This window comes from Apium graveolens, chromosome 8 (assembly GCF_009905375.1).
Source record: "Apium graveolens cultivar Ventura chromosome 8, ASM990537v1, whole genome shotgun sequence".
Classification (NCBI taxonomy): Eukaryota; Viridiplantae; Streptophyta; class Magnoliopsida; order Apiales; family Apiaceae; genus Apium; species Apium graveolens.
This window is the reverse complement of record NC_133654.1, coordinates 169,943,292-169,964,974: the sequence shown is the minus strand read 5'-3', so window position 1 is coordinate 169,964,974 and position 21,683 is coordinate 169,943,292. Positions and strand designations below refer to the sequence as shown.

The window sequence follows — 21,683 nt, the reverse complement described above, 5'->3', positions numbered from 1 at the left end:
CTCACCCTTTTTGAGTAACTCGGTAATAGGAGCCGTAATAGAAGAAAAGTTTTTTGATAAATCTTCTATAAAAAGAAGCCAATCCATGAAAACTCCGCACCTCAGGCACGGTTTGAGGAAAAACCCAGGAAGAAATAGCTATAACCTTTTCAGGATCAACTTGTACTCCACAATCAGAAATAATATAACCAAGAAACGAGATACGCGATACCATAAAAGAACACTTCTCGAGTTTACCAAAAAGTTTCTGGTCTCGCAACTTTTCAAATAAAAGTCTAAGGTGATGCATATGCTCAAATTTATCTCTACTATAAACCAGAATTTCATCAAGATTGACAATGATAAATTTGTTTAGGAAAGGATGAAGTACCTCATTCATGAGCCGTATAAAGGAGCTAGGGGCATTACAAAGACCAAAAGGCATCACCATCCACTCATATAATCCTTGTTTAGTTTTAAAAGCTATTTTCCATTCATCACCTTCACGAATCCGCATTTGATGATATCCACTTCGAAGATCAATCTTAGAGAAAATTGTCGCACCATGCAACTCATCAAGCATGTCTTCTAATCGAGGCATAGGGAAACGATATTTGATGGTAATATTGTTCACTGCTCTAGAATCAACACACATTCTCCATGTTCCATCCTTCTTTGGAACTAGCAAAGCGGGAACTGCACAAGGACTCATACTCTCGCGTACAAGACCTTTTTCAATCAAATCTTCAATTTGTCTCTGAAGCTCTTTAGAGGCCTCTGGATCACATCTATAAGCAGGTTTATTAGGTAAAGTAGCACCAGGAATAAGATCAATTGCATGCTCGATTCCTCGTACTGGAGGTAAACCAGTAGGTAACTCATCTAGAAAAACATCACCAAATTCAGCGAACAAATTATGAAGAAGTGGATCTGAATCGCCTTGATTATGAGTTATTTTCTTTACAAACAAAGCATATGCTATACCCCCATTTGTATCCGCCTCCTTTTCAAATTCTTTTCCTGACAAAAATAAGCTAGTTTTCTTCTTTAAATCACGCATATGTTCATAATACTCATTAGGAGACAAAGGTTGAAGTTTAATACGTTTACTCCCAACTTGTACCAAATAAACATTAGTATCACCTTCATGCATTACCTTTCCATCAAACTGCCATGGTCTTCCAAGTAAAAGACGACATGCACTCATAGGAATCACATCGCACCATAACTCATCCTTATAACTACCAATCGAAAAACTCACCAAGGCTTGCTTTTTCACGTTTAAACCCTTCGAGTCATCAAGCCAATTCAACTTATATGGTTTCTCATGAACATGAGTTGGAAGATTTAGCTTATTGACCATGTTAATGGATGCAACTTTCGTGCATGATCCACTATCAATAATCATATTGCAAGTCCGATCTCAAACTTTACACCTTGTGTGAAATAAGTTTTCTCGTTGATCAGTATTTGGTATAGTCTCTGTGTGTAAAATCCTACGAACAACAAGCAAATTAGCATCATTCTCTGCATAAGCAAGTTCATTGTTAGGTCACACACATACTGTAGAGGGGGTGAATACAGTGTATAGTACACTCAAATCGAACTTTAAGAACTTAAGTAACAGAAAACAAACTTTATTGAAACAATAAACTCTGTTACAGTATGGAACTGTTACCTCTCAGTGATGAACAAATATCACGAGAGCTGCTAGGATTACAATGAATAATCTTTTCTAATAATGATAGCACTTATAGTGTAAACCCTATGTCTGTGTTTATATACTACACAGTTACAAGATAATCGCTAATTGATATGGAATATAATTCTGCTTCCTAAAATATATCAATCAGATATCTTTTCTTCCAAGTATTCCATTCTTCACGGAATTCCTTCTTCATGCATATCTCTTCTTATGTTTATCTCGATCTTCTTTCCTTTAATCAGCTACTGTCCTTATCTGATTGTCCTTCAACACTTAAGTTCTGATATCTATCTTCTGATGATTATCTCCTGATAATATAAATACTGATATCCTTAAGTCCTGACTTCCAGTATAAGTACTGATCAACAGTTAAGTACTGATTTATCCTGTTCACGTAAGATCTGAAAGCTAAACATAAAACATATTAGCCATGACATTATCAAATATATCTAACAATCTCCCCCAACTTGTAAATTAACAAAATATACAAGTTTAACAGATATTTGATGATGTCAAAAACATTAAGTACAAATGCATGAGAATTAGACTAGATAACTACAAGTTACAGTCCTTAAAGTTTTTACCAATTTCAACTTCTGATAATAACTTCAGTCTGTATAAATATCAGAATTTAAGCAGTTGTAGATCTTCGACTTGGCTTCTTCATTTTCTGATCTCTCTGATGTCAGGAGTTGTTCTGAGATAGTTCTTCAACAAACATTTCTCAGCATATCTTAGTTCATCAATCATTCTCCTTTTAACACCTTTAAGCTCTGCAGTATCTTCACCAGTTTGAAAGATTGCAGCTCTGAGATCATTAATCTTTGCTTTTCTTAACTCCTGATCTAGTCTTATGACATAAGCTTTGTCTGACTCAAGATTGAATTCAAGTCCCTTAATACCAAGATACGTTCTGATCTGTGCAGTATTAGGCTTCATATCAACAATATCACCATTGTGATCTCTGTACTTTGGAACATATATGCTGTCAGACTTAACAGAATAAAGCCTTTTCTGTCTCTGAATCTGTTCTTTTAAGTAGTTTGCAGCTGTCTCTGTTATTCTGTCATCCACTTGAAGTAAGAAAAGTACATGCTCCAATTCTTCAAAATACTTCAAAGGAATGGCATTTTATCTTATATGATAAACCCTACCATCTGTCATGAAATACAACATGATGTATTCTTTCAAGTAGGTATGGTAAACCATCTGTACAGATTTCAGTTGATTCAATCTCTCAGGAGTTGCTCCAATACCTGGTTCACTCAAGGAAGTTGGATCATTGGTAGTGTTGTGTACTCTTCTATCATCAGCACTTCCCAATCCAGATTTATCTCTAGTTTCCTTTCCAGTAACTACTCTTGCTTCAAAACCACTTGCATTAGTCTTCAAAGATTGAGTCTGTTTTGCTTTAGTGAATCCTGGTAGGAGTGTCTTTGATCTATTTTCTGATATCAAGTTAACTTGAGCACTGTCAGAGGTTACTTGCTTTTTCTGAATATCAGAACTTACAATTTCTTGACTCTGAACAACTTGAGCCATGTCAGAGGTTGTTTTAAGAACTTTACTCGAAATCAGAGCAAGATCATCTTTTCCATCAGTAATTTCTTCTTCCTCAGGAGGTACATAAGGCTTGATAGGTTCACCAACCTTTTCTTTACCCTTGGATCTTGGATCTATCTGTGGTTGTGATCTAGCCAAAGTTGCTTCAGTATGTGTCCTTTCTTTGATCACAATGCCTTTAGGTATTGGAAGTAACTTTTTACCAGAAGCTTCAGATTTAGATGTGACTTTCTCTGATTTAAATTTGGCTTCTTCTTCCTTTAAACTTTCCAAGTCCATCCCTCTATTTTCTTGAAGAAATAACTGTCATGACATTTCCTCATCAAGATCTAGAAGTTCATCAGAACTTATCCTTTTACCAGCAGCAGAACTTATTCTTTTCCCAGTATCAGAACTTGTCCTGTGACTAGCTTGTCTTGATGTAAATCTTCTACCTTGACTATGACCACTACCCATTCCAGAGGTTCCTTGGTCATCTTTTCCATCATCCTTTCCTTGCAGTGTCTTGTTGGTTTTGCATTTGGACTTAATTACCTTCTCCCCCTTTTTGGCATCAACAGGTAATAAAAGAGAGATAAGTAGTTCCACTGAGGTCTGCATTTCAGTAAGTTGCGATTGTCGAGAAGCTTGATTTGTCAGAATTTGATCAATCTGAGCTTGTTGTATCTCTTGAGTTTTCTCAATATAAGCAACCCTGTCAATGGTAGGTTGGAAGAACTTTTTCTTATCAATTTTCCAAACTAGTTCCTGTTTGATAAAGTTCTCCTGAATCTTGTGTAGTTCTGCATGAGTATTGGAATGAAGACCTTGTAGATGTTTAGTACTCAATGCAGTGACTCTAAGCTGGGTTTTAAAATCATCAGAATTTAACATTTCATCAGCTTTAGTCAAGTGCTCAGCAAGATGTAAAGCATTTGGAACACATGAAACTGAGTTCCATTCCTTAGTCCACTCCTGACATGCAGGAGTTTCACTCCAAGGCACTGGTGCATCCCTGATAACAAACTCCTTTACCAGTTCAGACTTAGGAAGAGTCGGTGGAGGAGTATGTCCTGAAGGACCTGCTTTATCAGCATCTACAGTTGTAGCAGCTTCACCAGTATCTCCAACATTTGCAGCATCAGAACTTAAAGAATCAGTATCTTCTGATAAGACAACAGTGTGAGTAGCAATGGAGGCTTCAACATCCTCTAATTGCTGATCTGATACTAAGTTCTGATCAACAGCCATATCCTGATGCTCACCTAAAATCTGATTATCAGCATCTTGATGCAGAGAAGGTGTTGTTAATAACTCTGGAGTTTGAACAGCATCAGTAACAGGTGTTGTGGAAGGATTATTTGCTATTGGAGCTTCTAAGAAAAGAATTGCAGGCACAACCAAGTTCTGAATATCAATTTCAGCACTTGTGCCTGGATCAACAAGAGACACAGATGGTGAGTTAGCCTTGTCAGATACAGCTTCCTGAGATGGAGTTGATGGAGAAGAAGTGACTGGAGCAAATTCCTTGCCTTGTGAGATCAGAGATTCCTGATCCTTCCTTAGCTGCTTCCTCCTCATCATCTGAAACTGGCCTTTGTGCCCTCTGTTTCTTGTACTTCCTTGTTGATTTAGATTCCGTGGGAGTTTCAGGAACTATCATACGTCTAAGACTCTTGAGAAGCCTAGAACCCCCAATTTCATAATCCTTCTGAGAAGTTGCTTTCTCAGCTTCAACCACCACAGGTTCTGAAGAAGGAATCTGTTCCTCAGAATCTGATTCATCTCTCAAAGTAAATCTCCTCCTCTTTTGAGGTGTTTGAGGAACAGTCTTTGTTCTCTTTGGCTTAGAGGATGTAGGCTTCACAGTAGGTGCTGAAGAAGAAGGTTGAGCAGTCTGTGAAGTGGAGAGATAGGATTGGAGATAAGTTCTGAGGGTAGGTTGAGTAGAATGAGAGGTAGGTACTGAGGTTGATGGATTTTGGGTGGTTGGAGGTGGTTGGACATCAGAGTAAACAGATCTATAGGTATCAGGATCAGCATTTACCAGGATATGTTTTACAGACTTAGGAATCTGTAATGGTCTAACCATTTTTTTTCTTAGTATCAGCATTTACCAGATCATTAAAGTACCTTTTTGCAACCTTAAAAGGTGGGGTTTGAGTGCTGACTAAATGAGGTTCATCAGTACAGTAAGTGTAAATAAGTTGACAGAATCTAGCAAAATAAACAACATCTCGATCCTCTGTCATCCTATCCCCAATAAAACCAATTATTCCAGTTGCAAAATCAAAATGAGTTTGATGGATAATAGCATACCCTATGTGCTGACTCAGAATTGGGATAGCATCAAAATTTGAACATTTGTTCCCAAAGGCTTTGGTGATGCAATCAAAGAAGAAACTCCATTCTCTTCTGATATTAGCCCGTTTCAACTGTCCAAGTTTCGTCAGACTCTTTTTATATCCCAATTCAGCCATTAACTCCCGAAGGGCTGAGTCCTCTGGAACTAAGAAAGTACAATCCTCTGGAAGATGTAAAGCCCTGCGTACTGTACCAGGAGTGACTACAAAAGATGAATCACCCACTTGGAAGATAATACTGGGAGTTCCACGGTTACCACCATCATCAAAAACGCCAGTCCTCCAGAATCTCAGAACTTGTTGACTTGAAAATAATTCTGTTAGGTCCCAATTTGTTTGTAGAAGAGGGGGTTGAATGCAAACAATACCGTTTAATCGAATAAAATGCGGAATAAAATTGTGAAACAAAATTCAAGTTAAATAAAACTTTTATTAAACTTGAAAGGTGTTACAACTACGGTATCGGTTACAAGGGATTAATCTCAAATCAATTATTACAAATCTAGAATAAATTCGACATGAACTTTTTCTATTTTTGTAATTAAAAGATCAAATGCTAAATGCGATTTGAGATTAAGTTCTAGGGATTTTAATCCGCTAGATAGATACACAAGAACAAGATAAGTATTTCTAGTTGATTGGATTTAACTTTACAATCTAGAAATTGATCTTGATGTTGCAGATGAGATGTAATGTTTTTCTGCTGCTATTATCTTTTGTTCTTGTATTGTGTTCTGTTAGATTGCTTTTTGTGAGTGTTTATGAATTGGATGCTTCTGCTTCTTTTAATCAACACAGCCGAGATTAATGAACTGGTATGACAATCCTTTGTCCAATAAGACTTTCGGTGTGACAATCTTTAGAGCTAACAAGACAATTAAAATGAACTAGCAAGACTTTCGGTATGACAATCAATTGTCATACCGATTGTCATAGTAGTACAAATGGAATTGTCTTACTGAATTAATAAGTGATTTTAATCTAAATAATAATTCCATCAAGACAGTCAACTGAATTAGCATGACTTTCGGTATGACTATCAATTGTCATACCGATTGTCATACTAGTACAATTAGTTGTCTTTTTAGAATTAAAACAGATTTTAACCAATTAAAATTCTGTAAATCCTTAATATTAATTCTAAATTAATTAATCAATTTAATTCAATTAATCAATAAATTAATCCTTGCAGATATAATTTATTTTCTTAATTAAATTATATTACTTAATTAATTAATAGAGAATTAATACTAACCCTGAGCAGCATCCATTCTTCTGACAATCTTCTGAAAGTCACTGAGACTTATGAATCAATTCCGCCACTTCAATGCTGACACTCGATGTACTGTCTGGTTCATGAGTGACTAACTTTGGTGACGTTTCTTCATGTCTTGACTTTGATATTCTGATTGAATCCTTGTAATAAATGATACCTTGACGAGATCTCTGTCACTTGATTAAATCCACGATCTTGATTTGTATCACTGAGGCATGATCAAATTCTTGAACTTCTTCCAGTGAATCTTCAAGTCTGCAGATGAACAATGTTTCTTTATTCTTTGACAGATGTTACTTTGTGAGATCTCTCTGATGATTAATCCACTATTTACTTATTACATTCTTATTTGAGTTGAGTTAAATACTCGAATAAACGAGTAGGCTATGACATATGCCTTTCAATCTCCCCCTATTTGCTTGTTAGACAATAACAACAAATATCTAGAGGATAACTCAACTAACAAATAAGAAAAAGATATAAACAGTAATGTAAAGTAAATAGCAGAAAAGTTCCGGATTATATTTAACATTTTCCAGATTCCAAATGAAATTTACAAGTGAATACAAGATAGATGTTCCTCTAGCCTGAACATATAACTACATTAGACTATCTTGATTCATAAAGCTCTAATCATATTACATTGAGTTTGAGCTAATTGACTTCAGTTATCTTCTCTTCTGACTTCACCTTCTTCTAAATTTTGAAGCAATTCCTTGTCAAAGACACGATCCTTTTCTGAAGTGACGCTTGCAGGTCTGACTGGTTGAACTCCAACTGACTTCAGCTTATTCTTGAGTTGATTGTACCTTTTAACATTCTTTTCACAATAAGCTTGAATCAAGTCAGCAGCTTGAGTCTTCAACATGGATGAATATCCAGCAGTTCTCAAATGATGTTTCATCCATTCCAGATGCTTAGCTGAGTAGTCTTTAAGAGATTGTACATCTAGCTGACAGATTTGAAGACAATCAGACTTAAAGAATCTCACCTGATGAGGATTGTTGACCACTTGAGGACTAGCCCTGCTGGCAAACTCTTTAAGCCTTTCTCGAAGAACTTCATTCAATTCTGAGCTTCTTTTGACTTTGTTTAAAAGAACCCAAATCTCTGACAAAGAACGATTCTCAAATAGATGAAGTGACACCTTGAAAGATCCTTCACTCTGACAATATACAAAAATGCTCATCTCATTTAGGGATCTATCAAAAGCAGCTGTGATCCTTGAGACTTCAGTCTTGATAGCATTCATGTACATGTCATTGTTAGGATTTGAGATTTCCAGCTTGTCAAGAAGATGTAGGAACTGCCTATCATTGTTAGTGCTCAGCTGAGGCATATCAAGTACTCTCCTAGCTTCATCCCATTTTTCACCAATCTTCAGTCTGACATCTCTTCTCCTTTCTTGAGCCTTTATGTCATGAAGACGTTGCTTTTGTAGAGTTTCTGTTCTTTGTATGTCTTTCCTCCTGTCAATGATCTGAGAGACCTTCTTGAGTTCAGCTTCTTTTCTTTTCATCTCTGACTGCTCCTTCTGAAATTCTTTCTCAAACATAGGATCCACTGTATCTTCCTCTTCCCAATCTTCAAAATCACTTTCCTCTTCAGCTTCAAATAACCCATCTTTATCTTCCTGAACTGGTTCAGTGGGAATGTCAAAAATATCAAAGTCATCCTGTTCTCCACTGTAGTAGACATCATCAGCCTTTCCTTTATCTCCAGCAGAGGTATCTTTTTCCTTCCCTTTGGCACTACTCCCTTTCTTCTCCCCCTTAGTTGAGGGATCCTCTACTGACTTTCCTTTGGAACCTCTATCACCTCCAGAGCCTGATCCTCCACCAGACGGTCCTTCAAAATAAGCTCTTTGTTCTTCATTAGGGCAATGAGAATTCTTGATCATGAAATATAAGTGCTTCATCCCTTCATTGAGATGTTCCATGCCCGTTTCTATCTTTAGAAATCTTGAGGAGTCCAGTGAATGATTCATCTCAACGAGGTCTTCAAGAGAAGTCATTCTTGTGTGTAGAGAGCAGAAGTTGGATATATCATCAGCTAATAAAGTTGGAGTGTCCTGAATAGAATTGAGCTTTGGTATTACAGTGGTCTTTAGATCTGAGATGTCATTCCTTATGATTGCAAGCTGATTGTTGACAGAGGTGGAAGAAGAAGACCGTTCAACCACTTGTGCTTTGAATGCTTGAGCTTCAGCTTGGCTTTTAGCAAGTTCTTCTTTTAGGGCAGCAATCTGAGCTAACAGGTTTACAGTATCAGTGTCTGTGTGTGCTCTCACCTGAATTTCACTCGTGTTTGGTTCACTCATCTCACGTGCATGTGTTTCTCTCAATATAATTGCTCGTGAGGAGTCTTCCAGTTGCTGTTCTTCTGTACCTGCATTAAAAATCACCCTAGCCTCTTCAAGAGAGGTCAGTGGTGGTGCAATGGGAATTCGCGAGTCCCGATCCTCAGTCAAACCTATCATTTCATGTGAAATAGATGTCTGAATTGCTTCAGGGATAGATTGACCGAGTTGCCCTCCACTTTCTCCAGATAAATCTGCGAGTGGAGAATCCCATAAGGGAGCCAGAGGTGTTGGATCTGGGAGGGGAGAAAATGACTCTATTAAAGATGGCGGAGAGTCAGATTTTCCCTCTGAAGCATGTGACTGCTCTTCTGCCGTAACTATGGCAGGCACTGTAACCGACTCTACGTGCACTCCTCGCTGTGTGTCCTGAGTATGATCTGGGGAAGTGTATGGTTCCATTGTGAGTAATGGAATTGTGCCTGACTCAGTACAAGATGCCATGGCCCTATGGCGAATTTCAATAGATGCATCCTGTTGAGAGAATGCCTCTAGTAACTGTTCATTGGCCATTTCAAAGTCCATGTCCTGTTGGGAGGACAAGGATGGGCTTTCAGATGCCTCAGAATATGTTCTTCTTTTCTTAGGAGGAGGCAGAGCTGAGGGTTCACTCATATTTAACAATGTAACTACTTCCTAGTAATCTCCTGGGTAACATTTTAGACAGTGGGGGAGAGGTTGAGATAGAATGTGACTCTGTGTTTGGCTCTATGACCTGGGATTGAAGCTGTGGTTCTACAACTTCATGGTCAGCCCTATCAACCACTGGGGGTCTTTCAACAGAAGTAGGAAGAGAGTGAGAGTGAGGAATTACTACCTGTAATGGAAGAGCCTGGGTGGCTTGAACCACTGGAGGTTGAGGTTGCTGTTCATGGCCGGGAAGATTAAGAATAGGTAAAGGAATATAAGTGGCCATGAAAGCAGATACAAGTACTGGAACTTGCATGAATTTGAAGGTTGTGTCTTGGCGAGTGTAAATCTTTTTGCTAACTGGAGGGGGTTCGGTTACCGCAGAGTTAGCAAAAAGGGCTTTGTGTTCAGGTGAGAGAAGATGATCTGCTATAAGCATGAGAAAACGAGCATAGTAACATGATACCCTACGATTTGTAGAATGATCACGTAAAGCAGAAGTTAGACGTCTCAAGAGAATGGGAAAAAGTAGTTTGCCAAAATTGATCCTTTGATTGAAAACAACCGCAAGACCAATATACTGCAGAGTGGAAGTGATGTTATGAAAATTGGATTTTGTGCAGTTGGCAAACACTTTGGAAAGTGTATCGAAGAAAATATCCCATTCAGACACCAAATTTGATTTAGAAAGTTTGGTTAAATTGATCACCCCCTGATAGTGAATAGCATGGAAAAAATTTGTGATATCATTTTCAGAGGGTAAATTACAGAAATTGTCAAGTGGAAAATTTAGCGCACGATTGACGACTGTTTCATCAACTACATACTGTGTGTTTGCCACGGTGAATGAAAAAGATTTTGAATCATCGGCCACAGTAGAGGTTGTGCAAATCAGTCTAAGAAGATCGATATTTAAAATCACATTTGATTTAATAGCAGAGCTAACAATCGAATGGTCATTTAAAAATCTAATCCAAGGCTTAAATTTTTCAACATCACATTTTTCCGGATTAAAATAACCAACCTGATTATGCGCGACAAGTTGGAAATTGAGAGCCATTTTAAAATAATAATAAGACACACACTTTCAGAATTTTAAGAATAATATTAAGAAAATTCGAATTAATTAAATTAATTTAATAATTCGAATTAAATTAATTATAATCGAAAAATTTAGACAGGAATGTATCTCGTTAAAATCTATAACTCACAAATCCAGATGACACAAGCCAAACGACACAAATCAGAAATAAAAATAAAACAAAAAAAGTTTCAAAATCAACCAACACAAATGGAATTTGAAGGGGCAAACTGATTAATCACAGATTTTGAAAATTTGGACAGCACTCCTGTATGTATATATATGTAAGTATATATCACAGGAGTGAATGATTAAGTTTGCTGAGTAAAAACTCGAGCAAGGAAAGGGACAGGTCTATTGATTTGGTTCGAAGAGAGAGAAGAGAGAAAGTGAAGAGAGAGTGATTGTTTGAATGGGAAAAAAAAATTGAACTGCTTAAATGGAATTAACTGCTGAAACAAAACAAACGCCTTTATATATAACAGCTGGTATGACAATCCGGGATTGTCATACCGATTGTCATACCAGTATAAAATGAAATAGAATATATATATACATATTGTTTATAACTGGCAAGACAATTGATAGTCATACCGATTGTCTTGCCAGTATAAACTATACCGACATATACAAACATATACAAAATATACTGAAATGACTTTCAGCAAGACAATTCAATTGTCTTGCCGATTGTCATTGCAGTAGAAAATAAAATAAAATAAAAAGGAACAGACTTCTATATATGTACTGAAACTATATTACAAAATAGTAAAACTGAAATAAAAACTTATAATTTTACAGAAACAAAGACAATATATCAGAATTTATTATTTTTATTCCAAAAATAGATTTCTATTGAATTTTAGCAAATAAAATTCATAGAAAAATATTTTTAGAGGAAATAAAATATTCTGAGGTATTTTAAATTAACAAGTAGGGAAAATAAAAATAGATAAGATAATATATATTACATAGAAATAAGCAAGAAATATGATAAAATGATAACATAAATTTGCAAATGAATTTTTCATTTATGAAAAATTCATTTGTAAATTCATTCAAGAACAGATCTCAGATATTAACTAAATTAATCACTAAAACTATTCAACATGCCCAATTTACCAACTAATCTGGTAAATGTGGATTCGTCAAGTGGTTTAGTGAAAATATCTGCTATTTGTTCTTCTGTTGGAATAAAAAATAGTTCAACAGTACCATTCATGACGTGCTCTCTAATAAAATGATACCTGATGTCAATGTGCTTTGTCCTCGAGTGCTGCACAGGATTGTTGGTGATGGCTATTGCACTTGTATTGTCACATAAAATAGGAATCTTGTTCAATACAGAGCCATAGTCTCGTAGTTGGTTCCTAATCCACAAGATCTGAGCACAGCAGCTTCCAGCAGCAATATATTCAGCCTCGGCCGTTGAGTTGGAAACTGTTTGCTGTTTCTTGCTGTACCATGAGACTAGCCTGCTTCCTAGGAATTGACAACTTCCTGAGGTGCTTTTCCTATCAACAACACTTCCTGCGTAATCTGAATCTGTATATCCAACAAGGTTAAAACCAGATTCTTTAGGGTACCAAATACCTAGATTTGGTGTTCCCTTAAGATATCTTAAGATTCGTTTAACAGCAACGAGATGGATATCTCTAGGATCCGCTTGGAACCTTGCACATAAGCATGTAGCATACATAATATCTGGTCTACTTGCAGTAAGATAGAGTAACGAGCCAATCATACCTCTGTAGCTTGTGACATCTACCTTAATGGAGTTTTCACATGGTCCAAGCTTGACAGCTGTAGTTGATGGAGTCCTTGCTGATGCAGAATCCTCTAGATTGTACTTTTTTAGGAGTTCCTTGAGATACTTGGATTGACAAATAAATGTTCCATCTAACCTTTGATTTACTTGTAATCCAAGAAAGAACTTCAGCTCTCCCATCATGCTCATTTCAAACTTGTTGTGCATTAACTTAGCAAATCTCTTACAGAGATTATCATTAGTAGACCCAAATATTATATCATCCACATAGACTTGGACTAATATAGTATCATTCTTATGTTTTTTAGAAAAGAGAGTTTTGTCTATGACACCTCTAATAAAGCTATTTTCAATAAGAAATTCAGAGAGAGTGTCATACCACTTTCTTGGAGACTGTTTCAGCCCATAGATAGCCTTGAAAAGAAAGAAGACAAAATCCAAATGATCTGGATCTTCAAAACCAGGAGGTTGCTCTACATATACCTCTTCATCCAGCTTTCCATTCAGAAAGGCGCTCTTGACATCCATTTGATAAACTTTAAAGTTTGAAAATGCTGCGAATGCCAGAAATATCCGATGGCCTCAAGTCTAGCCACTGGAGCATAGGTTTCATCATAATCAATGCCTTCAGCTTGAGAATACCCTTTAGCTACCAGTCTTGCCTTGTTTCTTGTAACCACACCATCTTCATCTAGTTTATTCCTGAATACCCACCTAGTACCAACAGCTTTCTTGTGTACAGGCCTAGGTACCAGTTTCCAGACTTGTTGACTTTCAAACTGATTGAGTTCATCTTGCATAGCAATCACCCAATCTGGATCAGTCAGTGCTTCTTCAATTTTCTTAGGTTCCATCTCAGAAAGAAATCCTGAGAACAGACACTCATTTTGAGTAGCACGTCTAGTTCTGACTCCAACATCTGGATCACCAATAATCAACTCAAAGGGGTGAGCTTTATTCCAGACAGTCTGTCTTGAAAGATTTGATCTTGATGATTCGCCTTAAAATTCATTGTGATGTTGTGTCCTACTAGATGATCCTTCAGCATCTCCCCCTGAGTTGTTGTCATGTTGACTTGAAGATTCTCCGTCAGTAGCAGTGGTATCTTCATTGTTGCCAAAGTTTCCATCACTATTACCTTGAGTATCATCAGGATTAACAGGTTCTTCACCAGCAACAACCTCAGGTTCTTGACCATGTTCTGATTCTGAATCTGACGTATCATCAAACTTCAGTTTCTCAGAAGGATCTTCAGTTTGGATACTAGGGAGTTTAGTGTCATCAAATATAACATTGACACTTTCAGTTACTTTGTGTTGATCAATGATATACACTCTATATGATCTTCTTCCATATCCAACAAAAATACCCTCATATGCCTTTGCCTCGAACTTACCACGACGATCATCTCCATCCTTGAGCACGAAGCATCTGGCACCAAATACATGAAAGTATTTGATAGAAGGTTTCTGTTCATTCAAAATCTCATAAGGAGTTTTCATGAAGTCTTTGTTGATTAGAGTTCGATTCTGAGTATAACATGCAGTATTGACAGCTTCAGCCCAAAAGTACATTGGAAGACCTGATTCATTTAACATCGTTCTTGCAGCTTCAATCAATGTACGATTCTTCCTTTCTACCACTCCATTTTGCTGAGGGGTTCTAGGAGCTGAAAATTGTCTGGTAATCCCTTTATCTGTACAGAATCCATTGAGAAGTGTATTCTTGAATTCTGTCCCATTATCTGACCTTATTGCTCTAACAGGGACGTTAGAATCTAACTCAATCATCTTGATATGATCAATCACAACTTGTGGTGTTTCATCCTTAGAGTGAAGAAATAAAACCCACGTATACTTGGAATAGTCATCAACTATCACAAGACAGTAACACTTCTTTGACATAGAAAGGATATTAACTGGACCAAATAAATCCATGTGCAATAATTGCAGAACACCAGTTATGGAAGATGTGTCAGTGCCTTTGTGACTTGCTTTCTTTGACTTTCCTTTCTGGCAAGCCTCACATAGTCCTTCTGGAGAGAATTCCAGCTGAGGCAGACCTCTTACCAATTCTCTTTTGACAAGAGAATTCATTGTTTTGAAATTGAGATGGGAAAGTCTCTTGTGCCATAGCCAACTCTCATCTGACGATGCCTTTGCATAGAAACAATTGACTTCAAGATTGCTTCCAGAGTTCATGTCAGCTACGAACAGATTTCCTTTCCGGATTCCCAATAAGGAGGGTTTTTCACTTTTCTTGTGCAGAATCTGACACTTCAGCTTGTCGAATAAAACATTGTAGCCGTTGTCACAGAACTGACTAATGCTAAGCAGATTGTGTTCAAGTCCTTGCACAACATATATATTTTCAATGATAACATTTCCAGCTAGCAAACAGCCATATCCCTCCGTTAAACCTTTGCTGTTATCTCCAAAGGTAACCACTGGGCCAGCTTTCTCAACCACATTTGATAACAGGGCTCTATCTCCGGTCATATGTCTTGACGATCCGCTGTCAAGAATCCACACTACCGGTTGTACCTGTTTAATGCCCTGCAATACAAATGGATTAGAACTTCTTCGGAACCCAAGCTTGGCTGGGTCCGGCATACTTGTAAAATTGGCCTTTATCAGGCAAAACAACATTCTTAATTTCAATATTCTCAACGTTCTCAATGACTGAACATTTGACCTTGTGAACAGCCTTGACAAATTTCTGGTTAGGCTTAGGCACAAATGTCTCCTTTCTAGCTTTAGGAGGACTAGCAGTCTTAGACCTATCATGCTTTCTATTATTCACATGCTGACGAGGAGTAGTCTTATCATTAGAAACATGCTTACCATTAAAATAAGCAAACAACAGATTAAAAGCACAAGACATACAATCAGGAACACCACATGCTTTATGAGAAGGATTAACAATAGGCAACTTATGCATGGTAGACATGGCATTTGTGTTATCCAACTCATGTGTGTCTGAGTTAGTCTCAGTTGCTTTCACAACCTTGACTGGAACTTTTGACACACTTGACTTGGAGACAGCTTTCCCATTAGCATTATCTTCAGCACGGATTTCTTCTTGAATAATAAAAGAGGTCTCATCAAATGGTTCAGCAATTGATTCTTTATAGAGGGGTTCATCAACACCCTTAAGCACATGTGGTACTTCCCTGCCTTTAGCACATACATGAGGAGGGGAGTTTATGCCTAATTTTCCAATAGCAGCATTGTAATCATAACCTATTCCATGTGTTTGATTAACAGCTTGCTTATTGTAAAACTCTTTGGACTTCGAACAAGAATTAAAGTAGGCTTTAACCTTAGCCTCAAGACCGGTGATCTTGTCTTTGAGAATAGTTTCGAGTAGTCTATAACAGTCAACTCTATTCTCTAGAAAAGATACTTGTTCTTTTAGTTTATCTTGATTAATGTGCACAAGTCTTAATTCATTGACCTCTTTCTCAAGGTCTTTGATTTGTTGATTTAACAATTCATTATCACGACGAGCACAATCTAAGGAACCTCCTAGATGATAAACTAATTCAGCATCAGTAAATTTTACCTCTTTTCTTGACGATGAGGTGCTTGCATTACTAGCCATGAGAGCAAGATTCCCAACTTCTTCATCTTCACTATCAGTATCATCCCAGCTTCTTCCCTTTGCCAGGTACGCCCTTTCAGATTTACTCTTCTGATTAGAATCGTAAGAGTTCTTCCTAGCTTGTTTTGGCTTCCTGCATTCTGTGGCAAAGTGTCCCAACTCATTACAGTTGAAGCATCGAATGGTGCTTCGATCAACCATCCCTGTTTTATACCCACCACTGCTGGTGTTAGAGGATGAAGATCCACCTTTCTGGAATCTGTTGTAGTTGGACTTGTACTTGAACTTGGGATTCCTTTTGAATCTGACATTTGAGAATCTCTTGACAATCAGGGCCATTGACTCATCCTCCAATTGCTCCAGTTCTTCCAAGGAATAATAATCATCTCCTGATTGATTTGTAGTAGGAGAATCAAATTCTGCTACTATCACATTATCTTCAACCTTGGAAGACTGTACCATTCTTTCTGACTGTTGAGATTGTTGTTGATATTGTGGTTGTTGTTGTTGTTCATCAGCTACTAGAGCAGTAGACGTGCTGACCACTCTTCCTTTCCCGTAAACTTCCTTCTGCTGAATCTGCTCCAACTCATAAGTCTTTAACACACCATAGAGCCTTTCCAAAGAAATCTCACTCAGATCTCTTGCTTCTCTTATGGCAGTGATTCTATGTTCGAGATGAGTTGGCAGTGTTAAAAGGAACTTTTTGTTGACCTCCCTGATGGAATAGTATTTACCATTAATGTTCAGGTTGTTGATCAATGCATTGTACCTCTCAAACACTTCAGTGATTCCTTCTCCTGGATTGGATTTAAAGTATTCATACTCAGAGGTTAGGATTTCTAGCTTGTTCTCCCTAACTTCCTCTGTGCCTTCATTAATAATCTCAATAGTTTCCCAGATATGTTTGGAATCTTTACAATTCATCACATGTCTATACATCAAGGGATTAAGGGAATCTACTAAAATTAATTGAAGGCTAGCATCCAGGGAGGATTCTTCTATTTCAGCAGGAGAGAAATCCTCAGGATCTTTCACATAAGTTCTCGCTTTGGTGATCACCACATCATTTTCTATTACCTCTTGTTCAATAACCATAGGAATTTTTGGACCCTTCTTTAACACTTGCAAATATTTGGGATTAGCCACTTGTAAAAACAGTAGCATCTTCTTCTTCCACATAACATAATTTTCTTTATCGAAAAGTGGAATTTTAACGGTTCCAACTTTTTGTGTAGTCATTATGAATTTTTTGAGTGAATAAAAAATTCAAGAAGTGAAAGAAACACAGAAGTCTAAGATCTAGATTTGTACGTTAATCAGAAGGCTCTGATACCAATTGTTAGGTCCCAATTTGTTTGTAGAAGGGGGGGTTGAATGCAAACAATACCGTTTAATCGAATAAAATACGGAATAAAAATGTAAAACAAAATTCAAGTTAAATAAAACTTTTATTAAACTTGAAAGGTGTTACAACTACGGTATCGGTTACAAGGGATTAATCTCAAATCAATTATTACAAATCTAGAATAAATTCGACATGAACTTTTTCTATTTTTGCAATTAAAAGATCAAATGCTAAATGCGATTTGAGATTAAGTTCTAGGGATTTTAATACGCTAGATTGATACACAAGAACAAGATAAATAATTCTAGTGGATTGGATTTAACTTTTCAATCTAGAATTTTGATCTTGAATAAAGCAGATGAAAAATAAAATGTTGAGCCTTTGTTTTCTGCTGAGTTCTTGACTTGTGTTTTTTGTTGAATTATTGCATGAATATCTTCTGCTGTGTTTTTGTTGTTTAAGTAAACAGAACAATCCAGTTTACTCAGCAAGACTTTCGACAAGACAATCAAATGAACTGGTATGACAATCCATTTGAACTGGTAGGACTTTCGGTGAGACTATCCTCTTGAACTAGCAAGACTATCCCAATAGCTAGCAAGACAATCAGAATGAACTAGCAAGACTTTCGGTATGACTATCAATTGTCATACCGATTGTCATAGTAGTTCAAATCACATTGTCTTACTGAATTATTAATAGATTTTAATCTAATAATAATTCTGAAAATCCTTAATATTAATTCTGAATTAATTAATCAATTAATCAATTAATTCAATTAATCAATAAATTAATCTTTGCAGATATAATTTATTTTCTTAGTTAAATTATTTGACTTAATTAACTAATAGAGAATTAATACTAATCTTGAGCAGCGACCATTCTTCTGAAAATCTTCTGAAAATTACTGTCAATTATGAATCAATTCCACCACTTCAATGTTGACACTCGATGTACTGTCTGGTTCATGAGTGACTAACTTCCGTGACGTTTCTTCAAGCCTTAACCTTGATACTCTTGATTTTCTTCAGATTAAATCCTTGTAATTAATTGATACCCTGACGAGATCTCTGTCACTTGATTAAATCCACAATCTTGATTTATATCACTGAGGCTTGATCAATTTCTTGAGCTTCTTCCAGTGAATTAAGTCTTCAAGTCTGTAGATGAATAATATTTCTTAACCCTTTGACAGATGTTACTTTGTGAGATCTCTCTGACGATAGATCCACTATTTACTTATTACATTCTTATTTGAGTTGAGTTATATCCTCGAATATACAAATAGGCTATGCCATATGCCTTTCAGCTATCCCTTAAAAGTCGTTCATGATTGCTTGATAACCCTATTCTTACCCCTAAAACAAGATACCCCGTTATACTTTGAACTGATGCTCACCTTCTTTATATTTCAATACCTATGTCTTATCTGGAACCATTACCTTGAACCTAGTTTGACTTAGTTTCTTCATACAATCTGATAACCCTGCTAAATCTCATTGTCAAATTCCTTGTGAATAGAAACCTTGTAATTCCCTTGATAAAGTATAGTCTAGTTGATCATGGCCTTGAAATTTAGTGGACCTATTCCCTGTGCTTCAAATTTGATCTAGAACCCTTAATAAAGATGCTCACTGTTTAAGAAATTAACAGTCACTTGGCATCAGTTTTTTTTAAAATAAAAAGTTAAAATTTGGATTTCCAGTCTCAAAGGGGGACAAATATTTTCTTTAGATAGTGGATCTGGACTGAGACGCAAGTCCTTTCCGCTCTTAATTTGTAGGCTTAAAAGTTGCCTAGGGATCCCATTAATATTCTAGAACCCAGCGAGGTTCGGGATTACTTCGCGGCTGATCGCCGGCTGTAATCCGTAGCGTCATAAAATGGTTTTTGATAAGGAAATGGTTTTGAATGGTTTTATTACAATAAAAGATGTCATCATCCTGAAAGTTTATCTCTTGATTCAATATTGTTGAATCTTTCAATTCCATTGTTAATGTTTTATTCTTGTTATGTATATTATAACGCTTGTTGAGCATTTGGCTCACTACTTGCTTACCCTGATATTACAGCTAGCAGATATGGTTAGATTCAAGCAGACATCGCGTAAGACTTGTGATGCCGATTCGTATGTTCGAGCTCAGGTAGTTAGTGATTTTGTGTGTGAGGACTCGATATTAAAATCAGGTTGTATTAGTTAATAGTGTTGGGCTGTTCCAAACCCAAAACTGTAAGATCTTGGATTCATATATTGTCTTTTGTAAATAGTTTGGGGCGTGACAATTTCTCTTATTTTTCCCCAGCAGGTATTATTACTTAAGTGGGCTACTTAATGGGAAGAGTGTTTGTTTAGATTTTAAAAAGTTTATTGTTTTTCTTAGGTTTCTGTTAGAAATTATTGACGTGGTTATAATTTAGTTTTTTATTCAAGAATTGTAAATTTTATTGATATTAGGGAACTTGTAAAATTTATTGGATTTTAGTGGAGTTTTATAAGTGGAATTTGGTTTTAATTATTATTTTAAATAACTAATATGAATATCAAAGTGTTTCATTCAGTCCACATCATACCTTGGTTTTAGGAGCCGGGCCAAACATATGTGCAGCAGCAACATTTTCAGCATTATTTTCTTTTATGAAGTTAGTGATGGAGTTGATCAAAAGAAAGTAGATAATACCAATATAACCCTATTGGCCTTTTCAATTAACTCATCTATCGGAAGTGAAGCAATTGACGCATCCTTGTTTTGACCTAGTAAAGTAGCAGAGGGATACATATTCGTCCCTGTTCATAGTCTTCACCCAATCTCCTCTGTTGTAGCAAGCTAATCACCTAGACATAGTTTTAAAAAATAATTAAATAGAGGAAGAACAAAAAATGATTTTTTTTGTTGATATGAAATATGAAAACTTATATTACCACTAATCATCTTGACATTTACACCAAGATTAAGAGTTTTGGATATATGTAGTCTCTGCACTGTCGCGCCTGAAAGGATGAAACATTTCACAATCTCAATCAATGTTCTGCGAATTTATCAATAATTACATGATCATTGCTCTTAAGATATTCCTTGGAATTACATAAGGTCAAGATCTGAAAAACATGAAATAATCAGAGCACTTTTTTTTATAGAGATGCATGAAGTAGGTCTCATATAAATTTATTTATGTATACATCCGTGTCCATGTACAGGGCACCTTTACTAGCTCTATTTCAGTTGCCATTAGAATCAATAAATCTCAAAGCATTCCCCTTCTCCACATGATTGAATGGAAAGAAATGTACCTCTTTTATGCAAGCTCGAGCCTAAATGACATAAAAGTTCACAATGAGATTGTTTTTCTTCCTTCTCCAGATGAAAAATTACTATATGAAATATTATAATCAAATTAATCATAACCTTCTTGGGATCAGCTAGGTTTCTAAAAGTTGCTGCATCTTAGAAGGAACACCCGAGGAAAGAAATGTGATGGAACGATTGGTCATGGTGGTGGTTTGAAACAAAGAAGAAGAAAAAAGGGAAAGGAAAAAAACCTATCCAAAAAAGAAGAAAAAAAAACTACGGTGGTGGTGTCTATAGGAACGAATTATGTGGGAGGCTGACCCTTAACTATAATATGACAGTTTTGCACATTGACTGGGAAAAGGAAAGTGGAAGATGAACACAGTGTACTATCATCCTAATTTCTATAGTGTCTTGAAAAAACCATTTATTTTATGCTTTTGTAAGGCTTGTTAGACAATCCATTGTGAATTTTGAATTTTAAATTTTGAGTAAGAAAATTAATTTCAACTAATTTTTGACCATGATCTAGAGATAAAGGACTAAATTTACTAAAAATAAGGTCATGAATACCAAAATCTAGATCCGATGTGCCATCGCTGATGTGAAAAAGTAGTGTCGAGTGTGGATTAGAATATATACGAGACTGTTACATTAAGAGATGCAGTATCATTAGTATAAAAACTAATGATATTGGCACTCGAAGGCTGCAAATAAATTTGGGAGGAAGTAGATTTGAAAT

General features: G+C 36.3%; 1 long non-coding RNA gene across 1 annotated transcript; it reads right to left on the bottom strand.

The window, feature by feature from the left end:
- Nucleotides 1–20,041: 20,041 nt before the first annotated feature.
- LOC141676652 (uncharacterized) lies at nt 20,042–21,262 on the bottom strand. Its single transcript, XR_012557104.1, has 3 exons — nt 20,944–21,262; nt 20,575–20,643; nt 20,042–20,487 (listed from the first exon to the last, which is right to left on the bottom strand). It is a non-coding gene; the product is annotated as an uncharacterized LOC141676652 (long non-coding RNA).
- Nucleotides 21,263–21,683: the final 421 nt, after the last annotated feature.